Below are 23,137 nucleotides of genomic sequence, written 5' to 3'. Positions count from 1 at the left end.
AAATATTGTGTGATTCATTTTGTACTTCAGAACAGGACATAAATAGAGTTTAAGAGAAATAGAATATATAAATATGTGTCACAAAAAAGCTGTTCTCAAATACTCACAGAATTGTCATCTTAGTGAGGGATATAAGATCCTTTTTTCTGACGATCCTCAGAACATGCGTGCATTTCGTTGTCCTATACCTGCATTTAATCAAGGTGCTTGACCGGCATCATTTGTGCATATGTGAGGCATGAGCAGCTGTCCACTCCTGTGCTTTACTGAGTCAGCACTTAGCCTCCATAGATGTAATATCCACTTTCTATACTGTGTGCTGCAGGTTATTTGTTATATTTCCCCTGGTGCTTTCTACAATATGGTGTTCAAATGGACTTGTGCCTGTGCAGTAAAAGGACTCTATACTACATACTTCAAATGTAAAGCAAAATTAGTTATGAGGAATATTGATGATGGTTTGGGGTCAAAAGGTCTTCCAAAATATGTATTTATTTTCTACAATGTGAGACACTAATAATTTACTTTTGCTCTCTTTCTTTACTTTTCTTCCCACATATCCCAAAAATATGCACATTGCAATCTCAATTATTTTATTTCCACTGTTTCATACTTTCAGATTGTGTGCAATGCATTGTGATTTTCTAAAGTAACCTTGCTACTTGAAGGTGAATTATTTAGGACACATATTAATCCTTAACGCAAAAGTCTCACTTTAAGGCTATCAGTGGTAATATCAACACCAATTACTTTACCTTGAGGCTTAGTATGATTAACGAGGATGCATTGGATGCCAGAGTCAATGCTAAAGCCTGAAAGCTATCATTCCATAATTGAGGAAAAAGAAAAATGTATTGTATCATATATATATATATATATATATATATATATATATGATACAATATTTTTGCATCACTGTCACTTTGACCCAGTTATCCATCGGGTTTCATCTGCACAGACAGCAACATTCTTCACATCTGTGCTCTGTGAAAGACATTCCTCCACTTGATGTGAATATCATCTTTTCTCTTTGCTTCACTATACGTAGCAGAGACTCTATCATACCTCAGTAATCCACTTCCATCCTCGTGTACAGTTTTCCAAGGACATTTTGCTTTAATGTACAAAGGCATGGCATTGTTTACCCCAGGTAGGTGTGCCTACTATGCATATAATAAAGACACTTATTTGTAGAGGAGAAAGCCAAACATTTCCAAACACCTGCTCTCCTTGCTGTCTGCACTGAAGGTTATTTTCTGAAACTGAGTCTACATTCTCTTCTTCTTCTTCTTTTTTATTTTTTATTTTTTTTACTATGAAAAATATGTTTGCATGGTGTGAACTCGAACACAAATGGATTTTGAAAATAATACGGTAAATAATATCTCTTTCTCTCTCTCAGTAAAATATTGTCTGCATGGATAGTGACAGGATATTTCAAGAGCATGAAAATGCATTTTTTTACTTTAACATAATGCCATCTTGTTTTTTTTTCTGTTAAAGTGTCATAGGTGTCAATAAAAACACTTTAAACAACATAAGAACATATTAAAAACACTATTATGCTTCTGTTCCTTCCTTGTTTTGCACCTTTACTGATATACTTGGCTGATTTGTTGTTGTTTATACATGTGGTTGTAATTTTTTTCAATCTGACTCTGAGACATGAACACAAAATTCCATTGTGCCTGTTCTTTTTAACTTGTACATATGACAAACTCTATTCTATTCTTTATTCTATGCTATTCTTTATTCTATCGTGATGTATTTTTAGCATGTTTAAAAACAGGAAATACTGTAAAAATGCAAAGTTGAGGAAAGAGTTTTCACCATTTTAGGCTAAAAGTAATGATGAATACCTGAACATGGCACTGTTTTGTACTATTGGAATCCCTAGGCTAAAGGTAATGTTTCCTGTCACTCCTAATAATGCAATCACGCATCAAAACAAGATGTCATAACAAATCATGAGACAGACAACGCATCACTAAGAGGATTAAATACTCAGCGGGTGAAGGATTTGCCGCAACGTTACAAACATTTTTTTGCAACGATTTTTAGCGAAGTCAATTGATGCAACTATGGTGCATGTACATATATTTTGTCATAAGGATAGCTATAAAAGCTGTGCAGAGAGGTGTCACTGCAAATCCAGGCTGAGCGTCAGATGCAAAGTAAAATAAAGTGAATGCATTTCATAGTTGGTTTTTTTTTTTCTAATGCAAATGCAGATTTTCCTCAGAGCACACAAACCTAAATGCTACTTCAATGCACTTTTGCAAAATGTATCCTTGTCATACAACAAATGTTTAAAGAAAACAGCTAAAATTAGATTAATTATGACTTACATTGTAGAAAATGAACTTGCGGACAAACGTAGAGATGTGTCAGCCCTACAACAAAATGTAGAAATCAGGGGCTGTACCCCTTTATCATCAATCAGCTTCATAGTTTTCATCCTGGACTTGGAACTCAAGATCAGTTCTTCACTCTGGATAAGGTGCTGGAGGGGGAATTGTGGTTTTCTCAACCAGTCAACATGTTTTTTTTATGGATTTGGAGAAGGCTCACGGCCATGTGGCCAGGGGCATCCTGTCGGGGGCGGGGGCGGGCCTTGCTAACCACTTTACATAGTTGTAAGACTGGTAGCGATTCTAATGTGTTACTTAGTCCTAATATCCCACTAATCATTTGTAAATGTTTACAATTAAAGAATGATTGTGTAAAATTAAGATTGCAAACATTGAGTTATGTCACCTCCATTGCTAAATTAAAAAAAAAAAAAAAACAGCAGGCAGGCATGTCGCTTTTGTGAAGAACAAAAAACACTTCTCATTTTTGTTTGCCAAGCTCTAATAGCAGCTCGAATGCTCTCAAATGAACAATAATAAACCAAAAGAAAAGGAGTTTGAAAGCTTTTTAACCCTCTACACTAATGACAGAATGAGCACTTAGGCACAGACAGAATACTCCCACTCACCCTGCTCCCACAGTGTACTCTGCACAACATGCTGTCTGCCTCTGGCTGCCAGGTTGACCTCATCTTTCTGGGTTTCTGTCCACAGTGAGTGGATATCGGATAGACCTCCGGCTTTTTTCCTCACAGCAGGTTATTTAGCCACATGACAAAATGAATCAAAGCATTTCAATAGGTTTAGCGACTTTAATTCTTACTTTATAAATGTTGATCTTATATTGCCATCGGTGGAGTTTGAGATTGTTGCCAGGGTGGGCAAAAAAAAAAAAAAAAATAGAATTAAATATATACGCTGTCTCAAGATTTGTGCCATCCACAAGGTTTGTAACAATACAATAATGCAAAAATGATTAATAACATAATCAATAATGTTGAGTACAAAAATGTGCGTTGATGCCTTTAATGTTGTAAATTCATGATTAATTTAGGCCGGCGGCTGTTTTCTGCTTCATTTTAGCTGCAGTACCATATATGAACTGATGGGGGCAGTGTCGTTTCAACATTTACATTGTAAAGAAGAATTGCGCAACAGAAGAAGAACCAACCTAAAGTCTCAAAGGTTTTAGACCGTGTCACTGAAAACTTATACTGCACACCTGAGGTAGAACGAACATTTGTGACATGAAAATTAAACTAACAGTAAAAAAAAACCTAAAACATTTCAACATAGTTTCAAAGCTTTGATGAAATCTTTTGACCACTAAGGGGGCAATGCTCCCCCTGTCCCTTGCAAACCATACACATGAATGGAATTTTATGCCGTTATCTGCCACACAATGTTCACACTGAGCCCCTTTCAGTTATATTTACATATGTGTAATAGTTGTATTAGTACTCTAAAGCCTCAAGTTCCCCATATACAACAAACCCGTACTCGAATCATTCGCATAGATTAAACACTAACAGTTGTAAAAAATAAGATAAAAATGTTGCCAATTATTTTGTATATTTGAGTATTCAGTATTTCAAAAGATGTGACTGCACCGAACAGATGGTAGACACAAGCTATAGACATGATACAGCTATATAGCCAAAGTATCGGTGTTGCTCATATTTGGCTAATTTGTGGTTGCAGAAAAAAATGTTGTTTCATTTGTAAAGCCTGCAAAAAAAGACCAAATCTTAACCCTGAAAACTCTCCTGTGGCTAGTTACCGATGGTCCACTGACCTTGTACCTCCTGAAGTCATCTCTTAGGTGTGAAGGAGCAATGCTACTGATTGCTTTTCCAAAGAGCTTCTTCCTAACAATCCCCAACCTTGCCTAAGGTTGGTATTTCATTAGTTGATGATCCCAGATAAGGTTGCCACATTTTGATAAGGAGTGCAGAGCCATTTCAATACCAAATTTGAAGAAATTCTTCACCCACAGGCTAATTGTGATGAGAACCGTAACTGTGGCCACTTGATAAATAATATGTGAAAGAATTGGAACAATGTGACCTTTTGCAAATGTGAATGTCTCTCATCACCAGACAAGATAATTGGCTAGACAGAATACTACAGGGAGGACAATTACTGGTAACAAGCAAATAACTTTGTCCCAAAACAGTACAGTGCAGTTAAATGATTCAAAGCTTGTCTTCAGCCAATTACCCAAACTTTGCAAGACATTCATTAGATCACTGTACCTTTATAAATCTACAGTATATGTGCATATCATGCTGATTAAGAGGTTTCCTCTCTAATGGCTTGGACTTCAGTTGGAAGATAGATATAATTTTTATATTGGAAAAAAGTACTTGTGATAATACCGATTCTTTTTCAGGTTGTTTTAAATTGTTCAGTTTGTTCAGCCTCTAACTTCTCCCCATACTTTCAGAAATAGTAACTATCTAGGACTGCTGTCAATATGACTCATACAAGCTCTTTTTTTTTTCTTTTTTCAAGTGTATTCTTTCTATCTCCCACCGTCAGTCTGTGTCGTAAAACAGAATGGTACCCCCAAGGTTAGCTACCCTTATCATCTTAGGGCAAGGGTGTCAAACTTGTTTAAGATCAGGGCCTGAACAACAAGGATCAGTTTGATCTTGAGTGGTTCACAGATTTTAGAGGGAGTAATTTCAACATGAATGTGCACTATATGTTCAGGTTTCATTTATTAGGACAAGATCTTTTCAGGAAATGTTTTGATTGTCAACTGCCAGGCTTCTACAGATACAATTTCCTAAAAAAAAAAAAAAAAAAAAAAACACTTGTTTGAATAAAGAAAACCTTATCATAAATTTGAAAAAATTATTAATGTGCCCTAGTTTGCACTTCCAGGTATAAATGATACATTAAGTATGTAAGAAGCACACTGACAATGTCTAAGCAAAAAGATATATATATATATATATATATATATATATATATATATATATATATATATATATATATATATATATATATATATATATATATATACATGTATACTACATTTAATTTTGTTTTGTGAACTATTTCTGTTTAGTTTTGTGGAATAACTTGAGTATTTTTTTTAACAACTTGAAGTTAAAAATTAGTAAATAATTAGTCTGATTATTCATGTTTTCTCCTATCTTAGTACATTTGGTAAATAGGTTCATGTATTAGTATACGATGTGTATTTTACTATAGCATGTGTTTGAGCTTGGCTTGTATGAGATAGAACATGTTCTCAGTGTGAACAAGGACAATATTAGTGTTGCATCGTATGTGTTAGTGTGCGAGTGTCGACATAAAAAAAAAAAAAAAAAATGCATGTGTCTATAGGTGTGATTCCGTGAAGTTCAGTCTGCATGCAGCTATCAGAGGGTGTTTGACCTACAGTCGCTGCCTTTACAAGCCAGTTCCATTATCATTAGTCTGAAGTGTTTCAGAGCAAATAGAAAATGTGTGATAATCGTAGCACAGTGTTGTTGCTTTATATTTTGAAACGGTGCACTCCAATGTATTGTCTGCTTTGGAATCAACACTTTAATATAGCAGCCATCGCTGCCTGTGCCCATTCATAGCTCAGATCTTTGTTGTGCTGAAGAGGTAGAGCACAGTGCTACTCATGCAAGAAATGACAGGATAATTACTGAGAAGTGTGCACTATCCCGGAAGCCTGTTTAAGCTCATTACACAGCTCACAATAAAAATTGCACTCCATAAAATGAGTGAAGGAACCACACAAATACAAAAACTGAGGGGTTTTTTCTTTCTATTATAATCATTTTTAGGTGTCCAAATCTTATCTTGTTTGCAATTTATTTTCTGAAGGAGTCGTACAGCTAATATGGAAACCTGTAATAGCTCCTGACATGGGCCAAAAGCATATGTTCAACTCTCCAATTCTATACTATTTTCACCGCAGTGCATTTTCTTTAGGCTATGGCAACAATATATGAATAAGGTTGATTCAAGTTGGCTGCGTTCCAAAAAAAATGGCATCAGTGGGCTCTGATCCAGTCGTCTCAGTCTCTCTTTGGTCTCTGTGCTGAATGCATACAATCCTGCTGTTTACAGCTCGATCCTACTCTCGATCTAATACATTATCATAAAGTGTAGAAATGCATTGAAAACAATCTATTTCCAGCTATTTTAGACGGCTCAGCTATTGTCAACATCTTTTGGTCAAATGACATTTACAATCAGGTCAAGGTTTTTAGGCTAAATGTATGTCCTCGATCATGTTCTCATCAATATTTTACATAAATTAAATTTCAAATAAAGATGCTCATTTTGTGTTCAAATAGCTGTTCTCATTTCTAATACAGGCTGATATATATACTATAGGACAAAATCAGATTGGGTAGATGGATCTATCTATTACCTTTGGAGCCATTTATCTTACCAGCATTGATGGATTCATTATGGTGACAGTTTGCGTCGGTATAATGAAAATACCCACCGTCTTAAAAAAAAGAGGGAGAGAAGAAATATCTACCTCCATGATGATCATCTTTGGACTAAGGCACAACTTAATCAGGATATATATATATATATATAGTGTCTGTATAGAATTTTTTTTTTTTTTTTTGTCAAACGCTTTGATATGACTTTGTTGTAATTCGCGCTATATAAATAAAGTTGAACTGAATTGATATTACTGGTCTGCTATTGCTGAAGGTCTTATATATACAGTATATATTTACAGCGCAGTTCGGCCTTTTACATAATAAATCAGATATAAAGCAGGAGTCCAATTTGATTAAAAATAATTGTGAATAATTTTTTTTATTATTATTACTTTTTTCAGTGGACGGTTAGCGACTGGTTGGTTGGTTCATTGACTGATTGAGTGGTGAAAATGTGTAAAAATATCCCTTTTTAATGTTCACTTGTATAAAACCTGATCCAAGCTTGTACGCACACACAGCCACACAAACAAAAGAAAGGCAGAGAAATATGAATATGAAAGACTATAAAAAAAATCTCAACTTAAGAGTAACTACTTGTTTTTTCCCCCATAATATATACAATTTGTTATTTATTAATTTGCCATATTTCGTTTAAGCCTCCGTAGCTCAGGTTAATTCCAGCACTATCTTTATAAATATGAAGATAAGAGTTTTATCTAATTCATCTTTTGATAATGCTGTATATTTTCACCTTGTTTGACATTATCATTAGAAGTTCAAACAATGACCTTTTATGTTGTGATTTTTTTTTTTGTTGTTGTAAATTGTTTCCCTCCATCTGTCTGTGAACATTTTTGTAGTTAAACAGCTATTCAATGTAACTACGTCACTGTTAGTCTAAGGTAGGGTTTTTCAAATGGGGGTACATGTACCCCTAGGGGTACGCGATGGCACTACAGTGGGTACTAGAGAGACAGAGAGAGAGAGTAGGAAATTATCAAATAAAGTGTCAGTCTTGATCCCACTCCAGGCGTGAGATGTCCAGAAATAATTAAAACGATACAAATAAATATATTCAGTTGTTGCTAAATCAGTGTTTTTTAACCTTGGTGTTGGGACCCCATGTGGGGTCGCCTGAAATTTCTGAAAAATTTGAATAGATTTTTTAAATGTTCTAATGATTACTCTCTTTTTTTAATTAAAACACATCTTAAACAACTGTATTTCTATACTTTCACATTGTGAAATATAAATTTAGTTCATCTAGTTCTAAAATGCAGTAAAAAAAAAATAAATAAAAATACATACTGTATCTGAGCTCAAACATTAAAATTAGCAATGAATTCTGGGAAAAAAATGTTATTATTTGGGGTCACCAGAACTTCTTGATATCAAAATGGGGTCACCATCCAAAAAAGGTTGGGAACCACTGGACTAAATACTGTTTCTTTCCTTTTATTTACAAAATGAGATACTTTAAAATGTGTGTTATCACTCGTTCATTCCATCATTATGCTCTGTAGTTCTCTATAGCAAATAAGAACTGCTTCTGTCTACAGTATTCATATGAAATTTGAGTTTACGTTGTCATTTTTTTCTATATTGTAACTCAATTTGTTTAAACATGTCCATAGAAAATGGAATAAAGCTCAATATTGCTCTTACTAGAATTAGAGCAAACATTTTATTGAAGTTGACGGTTGAACGAATAAAACCGGTTGGCAAAACTGACGTGAAACTCTTCTGGCACAATTTTTTCAATATGCTTTCCTCAAAAGGACAGACCGGACGGTCTAAACACATCATCCGTCACAAGCTCTTTGTCACTCTCCACTGCCCAGTGAAAGTTTTGATGGGATGTGTGTCACTGGATTATCTTGCCCACATTCCCCCCAGGCTTTCCTTGTAGGTCTGTGACACCAGCACAGGCATTTAGTGAGACTCCCAAGTGTCACTGGTAGCACAGCAGGATCCAGTAAGGCTCCAGGAAACACCATCTATCATTGTCATAAGTCCAATCATCCACATCAGCAAAGGGCCTTCTCTCAGCAGGACACATGGCACCTATTAAGCAGCCTCACTGACCCTTCCCTGGCTTATATTTTCACTCTTTCTTATCTACTTTCTTTTGTGGTTCATACCATCTAAACCGTGTCAGAGTGTCTTACGATCACGGTGTGATTTGTTGGTAACCCTGACCTTCCTTTGTTGAAGAAACTACATTATAGCCTCAAGCAATATTATTCTGATTATGTTTTATAATCCAGAGCTCTGATCATTTGAACCTGTCTTTTAAAGTGTTTAGTAATCAGAATCAGAATCAGCATAGGCAGAGTTTAAGAGTCATAATTCTTATTAAGAGTTAAAGAAAACATATAATTAAATATATAGACTGTCTAGAGATTTGCTCCAACCACAATGTGTGGAACATATACAATAATACAAAAATTATTAGTAACATAATTGATAATGTTGACTACAAAAATTTGCATCGTCGCGCCGTTTAATGTTGTAAATTAATGATAAAATCAGGCCGGCGGCTGCTTTCTGCTTCATTTTTGAACATTTACATGAACTGCTGGGGGCAGTGTCACTTGTCACTTCATCATTTACATTGCGAAGAAGAATTATGCAACAGAAGAAGAACCAACTTAAAGTCTTAAGAAGTTTGGGACCATTTCACTGAAAACGTATACTACACACTTGAGGTAGATATATGTTTTGTACTGTTACTGTGTTTTATGGCACTTAAAATATTAGTATATTATGTACATTATAATGTAAGCCCTATTCGCACGGGATTAGTTTTACCTAGGGACCACATGTGATTTGTAATAATTGCAGAGAATGTCTGTGATGTTAATCTCGTGCGAATTGGCCTTGTCAGTCATGTTGTTAACCTCGTACTGAGATCGATTATATGAGGATATGCGATCATGCAACCCTAACCCCAACATTAACCCTAACCCTAACCTAATCCAATAAACTAATAAAACACATGTCTGTTGAAAACAGAAATAAACAAAACTGAATTATTATTATTATTTAGCAAAAATACATTTTCCGGTAGTGCGCATGCACATATATGCTCATAATTGGTCTCAGTACGAGGTAAACACAGACCTTGACAACGGGATGCATGTTTATTTACTTTTGGCGAAGACTGAAGGCTGCATTGGAGTGTTTAGAAAACCTTTTGTGTCTCGGGCCAGCAAAACCTTATCGGCCCGTAACATACGGCAACAAAAACAGAAGGAACAATATCAGAAGCAAACGGTAGATCACGTCCTGCTTTGCACTGTGCGATAACAATCTTTTTTTTTTTTTTTTTTTATCCATTTGTAGTCTTCTATTTAATACAGCTAGCTAGCACTAGCAGTAACACAGCACCAAGCTGTGGTCAAAAGCCTGCACTGTTTCACGTTTTCTGCAAAATCTTGGACTTCGATTACCCCGTGCGAATGTGCTGCATAAAAAGCAGACGTTGGGGGGTCATTTATTTATTACATGTGGTCCCGAGGTAAAACTAATCCTGTGCAAATAGTGCTTTAGGAACTTTAGGAAAACTGTAATGACAATTTTTGACCACAAGGGGAGCAATGTTTCCCCAGCATCCCCCGCAAACTCCGCGTATGAAAATCTGTACAGGAAATAGAAACCAAATGAATAATAGTGAGCATCATTTTGGTACTTTAGTTTGTTAGTGAGTAACAATGGTGTAGAAAGGAACACGTCTGATAATGGATTAATTAAGAATAATCTTAATCTTTGTTCCTATAGTAAAAAAATAAATAAAAAAAAAACCGAGTTAACTCTATTTGTTATCACCTTGTGGTACCATTGATCCTGTCTGAAGCAAATTGGCCTAAAGAGAAAACAAAAAAAAAAACTTTAGAATTTGCTTTATATCGAGTGGTAAAACGTACTCAGAATCTCCGTATGTATGCATTTCGTACATTATAATCTGTGCGCATCAGTTCAACATCCAATTGATTACTTACACGCCTAGTTTTAACCATTTTACGTGAAACAGGGAGGTTTTTTTTGTTTAAGGCTGCTGAGATGTCATTTTTCTTCTTTTTTAAAGTAAAAAAAAATCAATACAAGGCATCATTAACAAGCTGAAGTGCCCACTGAGCCAAAATGTTCATTTCAAGGTCATGCTTACTATTCAGAAACAAAATGTAGCTTGTTTTAGTTGATTAAAAACATTAAAAATGCTAGTACTCCTCCTGCCTATCGTTTTGTTTTTATTGACTCACAAATATGAACCACTTGAATCTCAATGCAATCAGATTTGACGAGACCTATTGTTAATGCAGATTATATGGCCACATTTTCTACGCTTAATAATAAATAATTGATCCATCCTTATTCTCATGGTGTTGGTCAGAAATAGGGCGTCATTCATGAAGTTATCGGCTCTGGTTCTTCAGTGAGATGGTGTCTGGGTCAATCTTTGTGTGATAATAGGCTCCAGCTGTACACATCTGAAATAATCCTCCAGCACCTCGAGAGAGCAGTTCAAGGCAGAGAATGCTGTCATTGTTCAGCTGACCTGTTTCATTTCTGCTTAAAAGCCTGACAAAGCCAACTTTAAGCGAGGAAAATGAAAAATGTCATTTGAGTCGGCTTTTAGAAAACCTGGATATGTACGCTAGGTGTCATGGTACCGTGAAATAAATCAATCAAGAAGTTTTCAGTTTTTGGTGCAATCTTTTGGACTATTTCACTTTTTCTTCTTTATATTGTGAACTTTCAAAATAAACAATACAGTTTCCTTTTCAAAATCACGAGAAAAGTGAACCTTTAATGAAAGTTTACCAAAAATGGTAAGATCTATACCCAACCTATTATACTTCAGAATCAGAATCAGAATCAGAAATGTTTTTAATGGCCATGTACAGTTTTAAGGACAGTACAAGGAATTTGTCTTGGTAGTTGGTGCACGAAACAAAAAAAAACAAAACAAAGAACAACCCAGCAACAATAATAATAATAATAATAATAATAATAATAATAATAATGATAAATATGCAGGATGAGGGATAAATAAAGGATAGATAGAGAATAAAGGATAAATAGGATAAATATAAACATATATATATATATATATACAGTGCAGCAGATAATGTCATCATGGAGGTGGTGATCGGGTGGGGGGGTTCAGTGGGTGACTTGGGGTGTGTTCATGTGGATGGTGGCAGAGGGAAAGAAACTGTTTTTGTGTCTGGAGGTTCTGGTCCTGATGGACCGAAACCTTCTTCCAGAAGGGAGAGATTGAAACAGTTTATGACCGGGGTGGGAGGGGTCGGCCACAATCTTTCCTGCACGCCTCAAAATCCTGGAGGCGTACAGGTCCTGGAGGGAGGGCAGATTGCAGCCAATGACCTTCTCTGCAGAGTGGATGATACGCTGCAGTCTGGCCTTGTCCTTAGCCGTAGCTGCAGCGTACCAGATGGTGATGGAGGAGCAGAGGATGGACTGGATGATGGAGCTGTAGAAGTTCACCATCATCTTTGTTGGCAGACTGAACTTCTTCAGCTGCCGCAGGAAGTACTCTGCTGAGCTTTTTTGATGAGGGAGCTGATGTTCAGCTCCCACTTGAGGTCCTGAGTGATGATGGTCCCCAGGAAGCAGAAGTACTCCACAGAGCTCACTGTAGAGTCTCCCAGGATGAGGGGGGTGAGGGGGGCTGGGTTCTTCCTGAAGTCTGCTATCATCTCCACTGTCTTTAAAGCGTTGAGCTCCAGGTTGTTCTGGCTGCACCAGGACACCAGCCGGTCTGTCTCCCACCTGTAGTCAGACTCGTCTCCATCAGAGATGAGACCGATGATGGTCGTGTCGTCTGCAAACTTCAGGAGTTTGACCGACTGGTGAGAGGAGGTGCAGCTGTTGGTGTACAGGGAGAAGAGCAGAGGAGAAAGAACACAGCCCTGAGGAGCTCCAGTGCTGATGGTCCGGGGAGCAGAGATGGTTTTTCCCAGCTTCACGTGCTGCTTCCTGTCAGACAGGAAGTCTGTGATCCACTTGCAGGTGGAGTCTGGCACGTTCAGCTGGGAAAGCTTGTCCTGAAGGAGAGCTGGGATTATAGTGTTGAAAGCAGACCTGAAGTTCACAAACAGGATCCTGGCATAGGAGCCTGGGGAGTCCAGGTGCTGGAGGATGAAGTGGAGAGCCAGGTTTACAGCATCGTCTACAGACCTGTTGGATCTATAGGCAAACTGCTGGGGGTCCAGGTGGGGGTCGGTGATGTCCTTGATGTGGGAGAGCATGAGGCGTTCAAAGGACTTCATGACCACAGATGTCAGAGCGATGGGTCTGTAGTCATTAAGTCCTGTGATCCTCAGCTTTTTAGGGACAGGAACGATGGTGGAGGCCTTAAAACAGGCTGGTACGGTGCATGTCTCCAGTGAGGTGTTAAAAATGTCTGTGAACACTGGAGACAGCTGATCAGCACAGTGCTTTAAGGTGGAAGGAGAGACAGAGTCCGGTCCACAAGCCTTACGGGGGTTTTGTCTCCTGAAAAGTCTATTTACATCTCTCTCTTTGATGGAGAAAGGTGTCTCTGTGGGAGGGGGGGAGGAGGGGGGGAAGATAGGGGAGAGAGCCTCTGTAAGCAGCTGTGGTGAGAATGTAGCTTTGATGTGGGGGGTGAAGGTGTTGGAGTGAGGCTGGTCAGAGGTGTGAGGGGGGTTGGAGTCAGGTCTGTCCCATTGTCTGTCAAATCTACAATAGAAGTTATTCAGACTGTTGGCCAGGCAGAGGTCGTTAGCAGCAGCAGGGGCTCTGGGCTTTTAGTTTGTAATTTGCCTGAGCCCTCTCCAGACAGAAGCCGAGTCATTCGCAGAGAACTGATGTTGTAGCTTCTCTGAGTGCAAACGTTTGGCTTTTCTCACCTCCTTTCCAAACGTGTACTTCGACTCTCTGTACCTGGCTCTGTCTCCACTCCTGAAAGCGACCTCTTTGTCTGCCCTCAGCCCTCTGAGCTTAACTGTGAACCAGGGTTTCTCATTGTTATTACTCACCCAGACCTTCCTCTGTTACTCCTGCTGGTCAAAGATGGTATGCAAAGAAAACATTCAAATTCTGTAGCGTAGGGGGTTCTCAGCCTTGGGGTCAGGACCTCATTTGACACTGGGAGGGGGTAGGCAGATGCTTTTAAGAATATTTGTTCAACAATTTGAGCCCATTTTTGCTTATTTTTACCCTTTTTCTGCAACTACAGCAAACGTGCCAATTTTTTAATTAATTTTTTACCTTTTTCTTGCCATATTTTTGCACCTTTTAATGCATTTATGCTACATTACTCCAAATTTTGCCACTTTTCCATTGATTTCCATGACTTTTCCTGCCCATTTCTCCACTTAGGAAGCATTTTTCCCCAATTAGTGTGGTTTTTAAAATCCCATTTCACCACCCGTTTCACCATCTTTTACCCTACTTTATTTCTGATTAACATAAGGATTTACATCTATGAGATGACTATATACTATGAACTTTTTTAGGGGGTTTTGGGCTCAAAAGGTTGAAAATCACTTCTGTAGAATACGTTGGCCCCAAATACATGACCTTCCAGCTGTGTGGCTGTAAATGTTTCTATATATTTTTTAATCTAATCAACTTCATTTGTTACATACACAATCCTACAGAGTACAGTGTGCGTGCTGAACAGTTGTGCTACACTTCAATTCCCCCCGAAACGATGTAAGCAACCACAGCGTTAAAGCTAAAGACATAGTTTGATGGAGCATTGGGGTTTCAATTGAATCTGTTGTACCATTATGTTTTCTGAACATTTTTCCAACCCCAATGTTTTAATTGGCATTCCCAGCATCATAATCTCAAAGCTGTGGTGGTATTTAGTATTTTAAGCTTAGGGAAATGTTGTTCTCCTTTAATTAGATTGCAGTTTAATGTTAATCAAATCATGCATTCCAACAAGCTTGATTTTTAAATTTGATATTATATCACCAGTTTCTGAAATGACTTTTTATCACAAGTTTGTCAGATAGTTAGTTGAAGTTGTTTGGCTGTGTTTGCTGTTTGCATCTGCTTAATAATTGCCTTACATTCCTTATTAGCTACTCAGTAGGCAGGGTAATCATTTGATCTGTTGCATCTCATGGATGATCTGTTCTTTATTATTATAGATCCACAGCATTAGGATAATGAGCTACACTTATTGCATTTTCAATTTCTTGTTCTGATTTTTTTATTTACTGGACTGAGAAAGACTAAAAATAGCAAAATAAAACATATTTCATTGTTATATAAGGTTTTTGCTAATTAGCGCTGGAGTAGTTTTTTTTTTTTTTTAATTGTGCATACTTATATATCAACATACCTATGTCTATCTGTATGTATATCTACATATCTTCATATTCATATATAGCTCAGACAGACAGACAGATGGAGTGTTGAAGCCATTGATGTAAGTGGAGTATGTGAAGTATGTGAGTTGTGATAATCCATTACTAACACAAAACTTTTTCATGCCCAGAGCAAACACAAACTCTTTTAAAAGCCTTTAGCTTTTGAACCCAATAAAAATTCATAGTTCTTAGATTGTTGCCAAAGAGAATAAGTTCAAATAAGGTTGAAAAAGAGCAGTTAAAATAATATGAAAAGTCCAAAAGTTGAATTCATGTCAGCCCTGAGATAGTGTTTATTTACGGAGATAAAACGTTATGAATCAACTGCTCGTTGAGTGCAAGTTCTTCTTTAAATATTTTAAAACCTCATTCTGAATATCTTTGATCTTTCTTAGTGATTCGGCTTTTATGTATATCCTGTGCAAAGAATAGCAACCCTGCTCAGTGTTTTATTACAACTTAAATACACTTCAAAAGATCATTTTAATGTTCTAACCATTCTAGAAAAAGTCAGATTTACTATAAAACAACACTTAAAGAGCCCCTGTTAAGCTAAATTGACTTTTCTGTGCCTTAAACATCATAAAGTGCTATATATGGGCTTCATACACATGCCCAAAGTGTTTTTTTCATTGATTCCCTCAATTGTTAGTTAGAGGGTGATTTGCTTTTTCTTACTACAGGGTGAGCCCAAACACCTCGCTCCAATTTGATGACGCGTTCCCACTTTGATGATGAATTTTTATATATATATATATATATATATATATATATATATATATATATATATATGATGCAAATACTTAGGATGTTTTATCCAAATGTTATTCCTGATAAGGCCATTTGGGGACACAAAAGTCTAAGCCAGTGGTTCCCAACCTTTTTCGGGTCATGACCCCATTTTTATATCAAAAACATTTCTGGAGACCCCCAGAGACTTTTTTTTTTTTTTTTTCTAGAATTAGTTTTTGATCAAATTTGTTACAATGTGTTACAAATACAGAGTAGTAAGGATAAGTGCACAACGTGACAATATGCACCAGCTCATATCTATTCATACTGCATTTCACTTGAACTAGATTCACATGTATATTTGAAAGTGAAAGAATAGATAATGATTGTGTGTCTAGTGTTTTATTTAAAAAAAAATAATGATCATTCTTTAAGCTCTTTGAGCTTTCTGCCACTTACTGCACTGTAAGTCTATTTCTATGATATTGTGAAATGTTTTTTTAATTGTGCAAAATAGATAAATAGAAATAAATACATAGAAAAAATGAATGGTATGAGTATAATTTTAAATCAGGATTTTAATGTATTATTACTAGACATTTCAGGTGTAGAGGCAAATTTTCAGCTATCCTCTGATTTAAACTCATACGGGAATGTATAAAAAAAAAAAATATTTAATCAATATATTTTATAGCATGATGAAGAGGAAGGGGAGGGAGGGTGTGAAAGGAGGAAGGATTTTGATGGAAAATTACTGCTTCTGCTTATCAGAGCTTTGTTATGAGACCTTGAGTAGAGATTGTTTTTTGCTGGCACTGTGAATACAGCACAATCTGTCTGTACTGCCAGTACATAATCTAATCTAACATGACTCAGCAAAGGAACAATGTTTCTGTTCAAAAGTACAATGATAAATGCTTTCATCGTGTACAAACACATGAAAAATTGTACACATGAACACACATTTGATGATATGATGACTAATATAATAATTGCCGTAACACAGGCAACCCCATTTTATTTCTAGGCGACCCCAAGGTTGAAAAACCCTTCTCTAAGCAAAATGAGAGCCAAAATACAAGAGTACGTTGAAATTTAGAGATACAATTTGCACCATTGTATAAAAAGCCTACTGGAAAATGGACCTGTAGCGTTTTTAATGTTTATCGTGTTTACCCAAAGCTTTTGCGTCTCCCCTCTTAAACACGACTAACACATTTCTGATTCCTGCAGTGTCACCATCTGTCTGTTTAACCAACTCTCTCTGTTGTGAACTATTTCTAATTTCACAAAGGACCCTGTAAATGAAAGCTAACCAGTTTCCCTGTCATTTAATTGCCATTTGTGTATTGGATAAATGGAACCTAGAGGATAAGAGACAGAGAAGCTACTGTACAAGTAAATGTTATCAAAGTCTGTTGAAGCAATTCCAAGTCCTGGGTGAATACTTGATTGTAATCAAAATGGCCTCCTCTAATCACCATGTTACAGATGAGAGTAAATGATGCCAAACAAGGAATTCAAAGCGTGAAGTCTGAAATCGTCTACACCCAACAGGGAGTATCCTTTTAAAACTGTTCATTGGAAGTGGTGTCTTTTGGGTTACTTTATAAAATATTAAACATACCCTCCTTTTTTTTCCCATGTTTGCTTAAAAACATTGATTGGATTTGGGAGTAGACGTTTAAACAGCAGGTTTTGGCAGTTGTATAAGCTCAAAATAACCCATGTGGAACTTTGTGTATCAACAGTTGAATGATAGCAGCGAGTAAATAAAATCATGCCGATCGTGCAGACACGCAGAGGCAATCATACGTCTAACACGTGCTGACATGTTTACTCTGAGCCTCTGAAGAATCATGAGGCTCCGTGTGGGTGCTGCTGCAGCAGCCCCGAATAACCCCATACAGTGAGAAAACCTCAAAAAAGCCATCATATTTTGACTAAATTAAAGCACAGATGAAAATTCATCTCAAACTACCGTGCCTAATTTTTGAGAGATACCCTGAAATTACTCATTAGTCATCATAATGATGTCCCGGATACGGAAACAACTAAATAACTATGATGTCAGCGTTTTATATTGCATATCCATTGTTGAAAGGGTGTTGAATTATGAACAAGTGCTCCATTTAATACCAAAAGAATGCTGATGAGATGTCAACCTACATCTTTAAAGAAATTTATACCCCCACATTAATATATATTGGAAAAGAAGTAGAACACATTAATATAAATTGGTATTTTCTATTGGGGTCAAACCGACCGGTCAAATGTCATTAACATAACCAAAGTTTATGAACATCGTTGTCTTGTCTGTGCACATGGTCTACAACTGAAATTAATATAGTGACAGTTATAAAAATGAAGAACAAATCAGTGCTAACTGTATGCTAGAGTGGGCCACCTTTTGCTTCTTCAAATGACACATTTTTCCAGGGATGAAATGATCTAAGGTGCTATCATTCCTGAAGGACATGGTCACATGTGTATTTAATGAAAACAAGGGCTATTTTAAACTGGAATGATCAAAGTTAGACTTTTCATGTTCCACTTTTAACTTCAAAGCCAAACAGAGCATTTCCTTGAAAACACAAAAAAAGGAAATAGATGTAAATCTCTAATAAAATTTGAGAAAATATAAATACTAAATTCACTATACAGTATTTAGTACATACTAAAGAAGTATGAATATGGCACTCTGCTTTATAAACAAACCCTCTGAATGTAGAAACACAAGATCTACACATTGTTTTGTTTTTTAGAACAATGCTTGGTACCGCAACCCATGTTTAAGGACTTCTGATCTTGAAGTTTAAAGAAACACACTTTTCTTTAGGAGTGTACTGTGTAGTATGAAGTTGGTTGTTCGACAATTTAACAAAACAAAAATATTAAAACTAGAGGTAGTAAGTAAGGATGCAGGTTAGAGAGAGACAGGTACGACTGGAATGAGAAAAAAAATACAGTCAAAGCAAAAAAACTGATAAAACACTTAAAAAAAAACTCAATAAAAAGGTGCTTCTGCACAACTTCTGATTCTAGCCTTTTACAGTCAGAGCTCACGATAAAGGCTATCATCATCATCATCATGAATAGCTGCTTACGTATGTTCTTTTAAAGCCGCACCGTGGACTTTTTGACCTAAAGAGTTGACCCATATGAGTTATTTAAATTCCTCAGGCCAATGTACTGCGCTTGACAGCATCAATTCTCCCTCTTGAAATACCGCCGAGGAAACAGACCATCTTTTGCCAGGTCATGTGACCTGAAGAATGCCTGGACAACATTTCACGTTACGGCAGTCACGTGACCAGAGGCTAGGCTATACAAAGTTCCCACGTGATGCCACAACATATTTCCCAACCCGGCGCCATTGCTGTGGGCAGCTGAAACAAGTTTAGCCTCTGTTTACAGCCAAAAGAGCACAATATAGTAGTTTCGTGTTGGGTTAATGGTGCACTAATCGCCGCGATAGTTCAGTTAAATGTGGATTCTTCGGTAAGGGAAGTCAGCAAGTCAGATCCGTAATTTTGGGACAAGGATTGTCTCTCAGGGCTGGGGTACGAAGCAGGGCTGGGCTTGCGCCACGGCTACAGTCTGGGCTGGAGGAGCAGCTGCCCTCTTCGCCGGGTGTCGACTACTGTCTGCATACACCGTCAAAAGACGAAGGGAGGCTTACCCGACTGACTGTTTGTTGAATTTGCATGAAAGTTACCGGTCCAGCGCCCCTTGTGGCCAAAAGATACAGTGTGCCTCCAGGTAAAAAAAACAAAACAAAATCAGCATAACCTTTTACTAAATTGTCTAGGCTAATCAATCTGCAATTGATAGAATGTTCTGTACTTGTAAATAGTATGTAAACACAATTAAATAGTGAATAATGACCCTATTTATTAACATCTTTACGTTGTGTGAAATTACCTGAACATTAACTCAACTTTATTAATTATGTTATGGTATTCATAACATTACCTTTCTGATCCAGAAAATTATTTTTCTAAAATAATTTAAAAAAAATTCCATTACAATATATCAACCAAGGTATTCTTCTTTCATTCTTGTAAACAAATCAGCTTTTATTCTGAGGGTTTATTTTCCTGTGACTGCGTGATGATGACACACGGAGTAAGAATGAGACAGAGCTCAAATAAAGTCTATCTCTCACAATTAAATCACTTCAAAGAGCAGTTTCTGTTGCTACTGGGGCCTTTTCAACACTATCAAAGGAGGCGACAGTTTCTCTTTAAACCTTGTGTTGTGGTTTACACACTGCTGGTAAACATGATGTAGTTCACAGCTTTTTTTATAACAAATCTTGAAAGAAATTCCATGAACTACATTTGGTTTTTGGTTTTACTTTTTGTACTGTGTACAAAGCTATGTGCACGTTTCATTCTGGCAACAGCATGACGCTGCCACCGCTGTGAGATATTCAGTAGTTGCCTGTATCATGACTTTTAGTTTCGTTTCAGCTTCTGGAAGTGTTATATTGCGTCCGTGTCCATCAAATTGCTGTTCTCCTTAGCAAAAACAATAACCTTTTGAACTACATTAGTGTCCACTTTTTAAGTTTATGCCCTTGTTGTTTTCCAACAGGTACTATTTGTTTTTAGGGTCCAGTAAATATTGCTCTCCGGTGGCTCCAAACTGTTCAAACAACCTTTAGTCTCCATTGCATAAAATCCAAAATGGGATTGTTTCTCACCTGCCTCAGGAAGTCTAGGAATGAATTTTAAAGAACCAACAAGCTGCTACACCGCAGTTTACAAAATGCATGTCGCGTCAAGTACACCAACACCATCTGCCCGCTACCAGCAAAGGGTTAGTGTGCATTAAAGATTAATGTGCCATTATGCCCCCAGGTCCATTTTGCTAACCTTGGTCCAGATACAGACTGCAGTACGTCCTCGGGGAAGGACCCCCGCTACCTGGAGTGACTTGGCTGACCTAAATCTTGGCAACAGTGGAAGGGCCTGCTGTCTCTGCACAGAGAAGGTAGAATTCCATATATATATAGTGTGCATGCTACTGGAGTTATTTTATTCAGCCCACTGAATATACAGTAGATGACAAAAAATATTGATATTTTTTGTGACAGCTTGCAGTCGAAAACCTCCACATATAGAATGTTGGCTTAGTGAGGCTAATATAGTACAACCTTATCCTCTCTAATAAGGAAGTGCCTTTAAAAAGTATTCAGAATAAATAAAAAAGATGTTGGCCAGTGTTTCTCAAATGGGGGTACGTGATGGCACTACTTGAGAGCGAGAGAGGGTGGAAAATTAACAAATGAAGTGTCAGTCTAAATAAAATAAAAGCTATAAAAATCAATCTATTCACGAGCCACTAAATCAGTGTTTTCAACCTTGGGGTCGCATGGAGTGTAAAAGGGGTCACCTGAAATTTCTGAAAAATTAAAATCTTAAACAACTTTGTGAAATATAAATCTAGTTAAACCAAAATGCAGTACCCACTGCACATTGATTATCTGTCAGATTAAAAGTTTCAAATGCTTACAAAAGAACTTTGGTCCTCCAAGTAGGACTTAAACCATCGCATTACTTTTCCATTATATGATCTTCAGTGTCAAATGCAGCACTTTAATCCAATAGAATGAGAAGATACTTTTCCCGAATCAGTGTTCAACCTTATGTCATTGATCACTTTGATAAGAGCAGTTTCAGTGCTGTGATGAGAACACAAACCTGACTGAAATGTATCAAATATTTTGTTGAATGTTAAGAATTGACTCAGTTGGTTGAAGACCACCTTCTCAGTGATCTTGGCTATGAATGGAAGGTTGCTGATTGGTCTATAGTTAACCAGTATCGAGGCATTCACATTTCACAGCAGCTACTTTCAGAGACTTTGGTACGGTGCCTGATTGGAATGAGCAGCTAATTATCTGACACAAATCAGTTACAATTGACTTTACAACAGTTTTGAACAAGTTTGAGGGTATTGTGTCAAGGCAACACGTTGATGGATTCAGCTACTGAATAGTTTCCTCTATTGTTTTTGGGTTCACTGTAATAAACTAACATTGTAGTCGACTCATCCCTCAGTGGTTGAAGCTGATCAAGTTTTTTGCTATTTTGCTGCTTTGTTCGGATGTTTGACCTTATTGATTGTATTTTTTCATTGAAATATACAGCAAATTTGTTGCATTTTCCAGTTGACAGTAATTCGGGGGCTATCTGATCTGGGGGGGTTGTGAGCTTTTCAATTACAGAAAACAACATGCGAGAGTTGTTGACATTAAAGAAATATACTGTATCTTATTCCCTTCACTGTGGATCAATTGTTTGCCATATAGCTGCCAATCAAGCTTTTTAATCTGTGTTGTCACTTTATTTGAATCGAGCTGGGCTGTTGCCAGCAGTCCGAGCTGTAGTAGCTACAGGTGTCCTGTTAGCAACAGGAAATGTGTGGCAAAGATTGAAAAATAGGCTATTTTTTTTTCTAAAATTGTATTTCAGCAGTAGTTGAAGCAACTCAAAGTTCTGAGTGAGTTTTTTTTTAGATTTCTGCTACCTGCTATTCTCATTTGAGTGAACCTGAATCAATAAGGTTTCTTGTGACGCTGTGTGTCTGACATGACACCTCCACCTAATCTAGGGAAAAAAAAAATCTGATTTTGTTTAGTTTTATATTTTCTGCCAACTTAAAACAAAATTTCAATTTCGTAACTACAAAAAATGAGTTTTCATTAAACAATGGTTTATGCAAGCGGAGTGGTGGCCTAATGGTGACGCAAGCGGATTTGTAACCAGAGGGTCGCTGGTTCAAGTCCCACTATGGGTCATAGCGATGGACCCTTGAGCAAGGCCCTCCACCCCAAACTTGTGTTGCAGCCTCAAGAGGGCACAAGGAAAAGAAACAAATAGATGTTATCAGGGTACGAATGAGCAGTGTTTTACTTTTGGTTTCTACAAATTATTGAGTTGGAACAACTGAAAATTTGAAGTTTGCTTAAAGTTGACTTGACTTCATTATAAGTTGGACGAATGCAAAACACTCATTTGATAAAATGTTAAATCATTAGGTCAATGTGACTTAAATCAATTGAGTGAATCTAATTTATTATCTTAATTTCACATAACTTGAATCATCTAGGTGTTACCAATTGAAATAATCCAATGAAGTTGGTCAAACTATTTTCTTTTTTTCAGTGTGATCATGTTATCATAGTGAACCTGATGCCCTCATGTATACACTCCTGGTTGAATCCATGCAATGCCAGCCT

Source organism: Gouania willdenowi, chromosome 15 (genome assembly GCF_900634775.1).
Source record: "Gouania willdenowi chromosome 15, fGouWil2.1, whole genome shotgun sequence".
NCBI lineage: Eukaryota > Metazoa > Chordata > Actinopteri > Blenniiformes > Gobiesocidae > Gouania > Gouania willdenowi.
Note: the sequence above shows the minus strand (reverse complement) of the source record.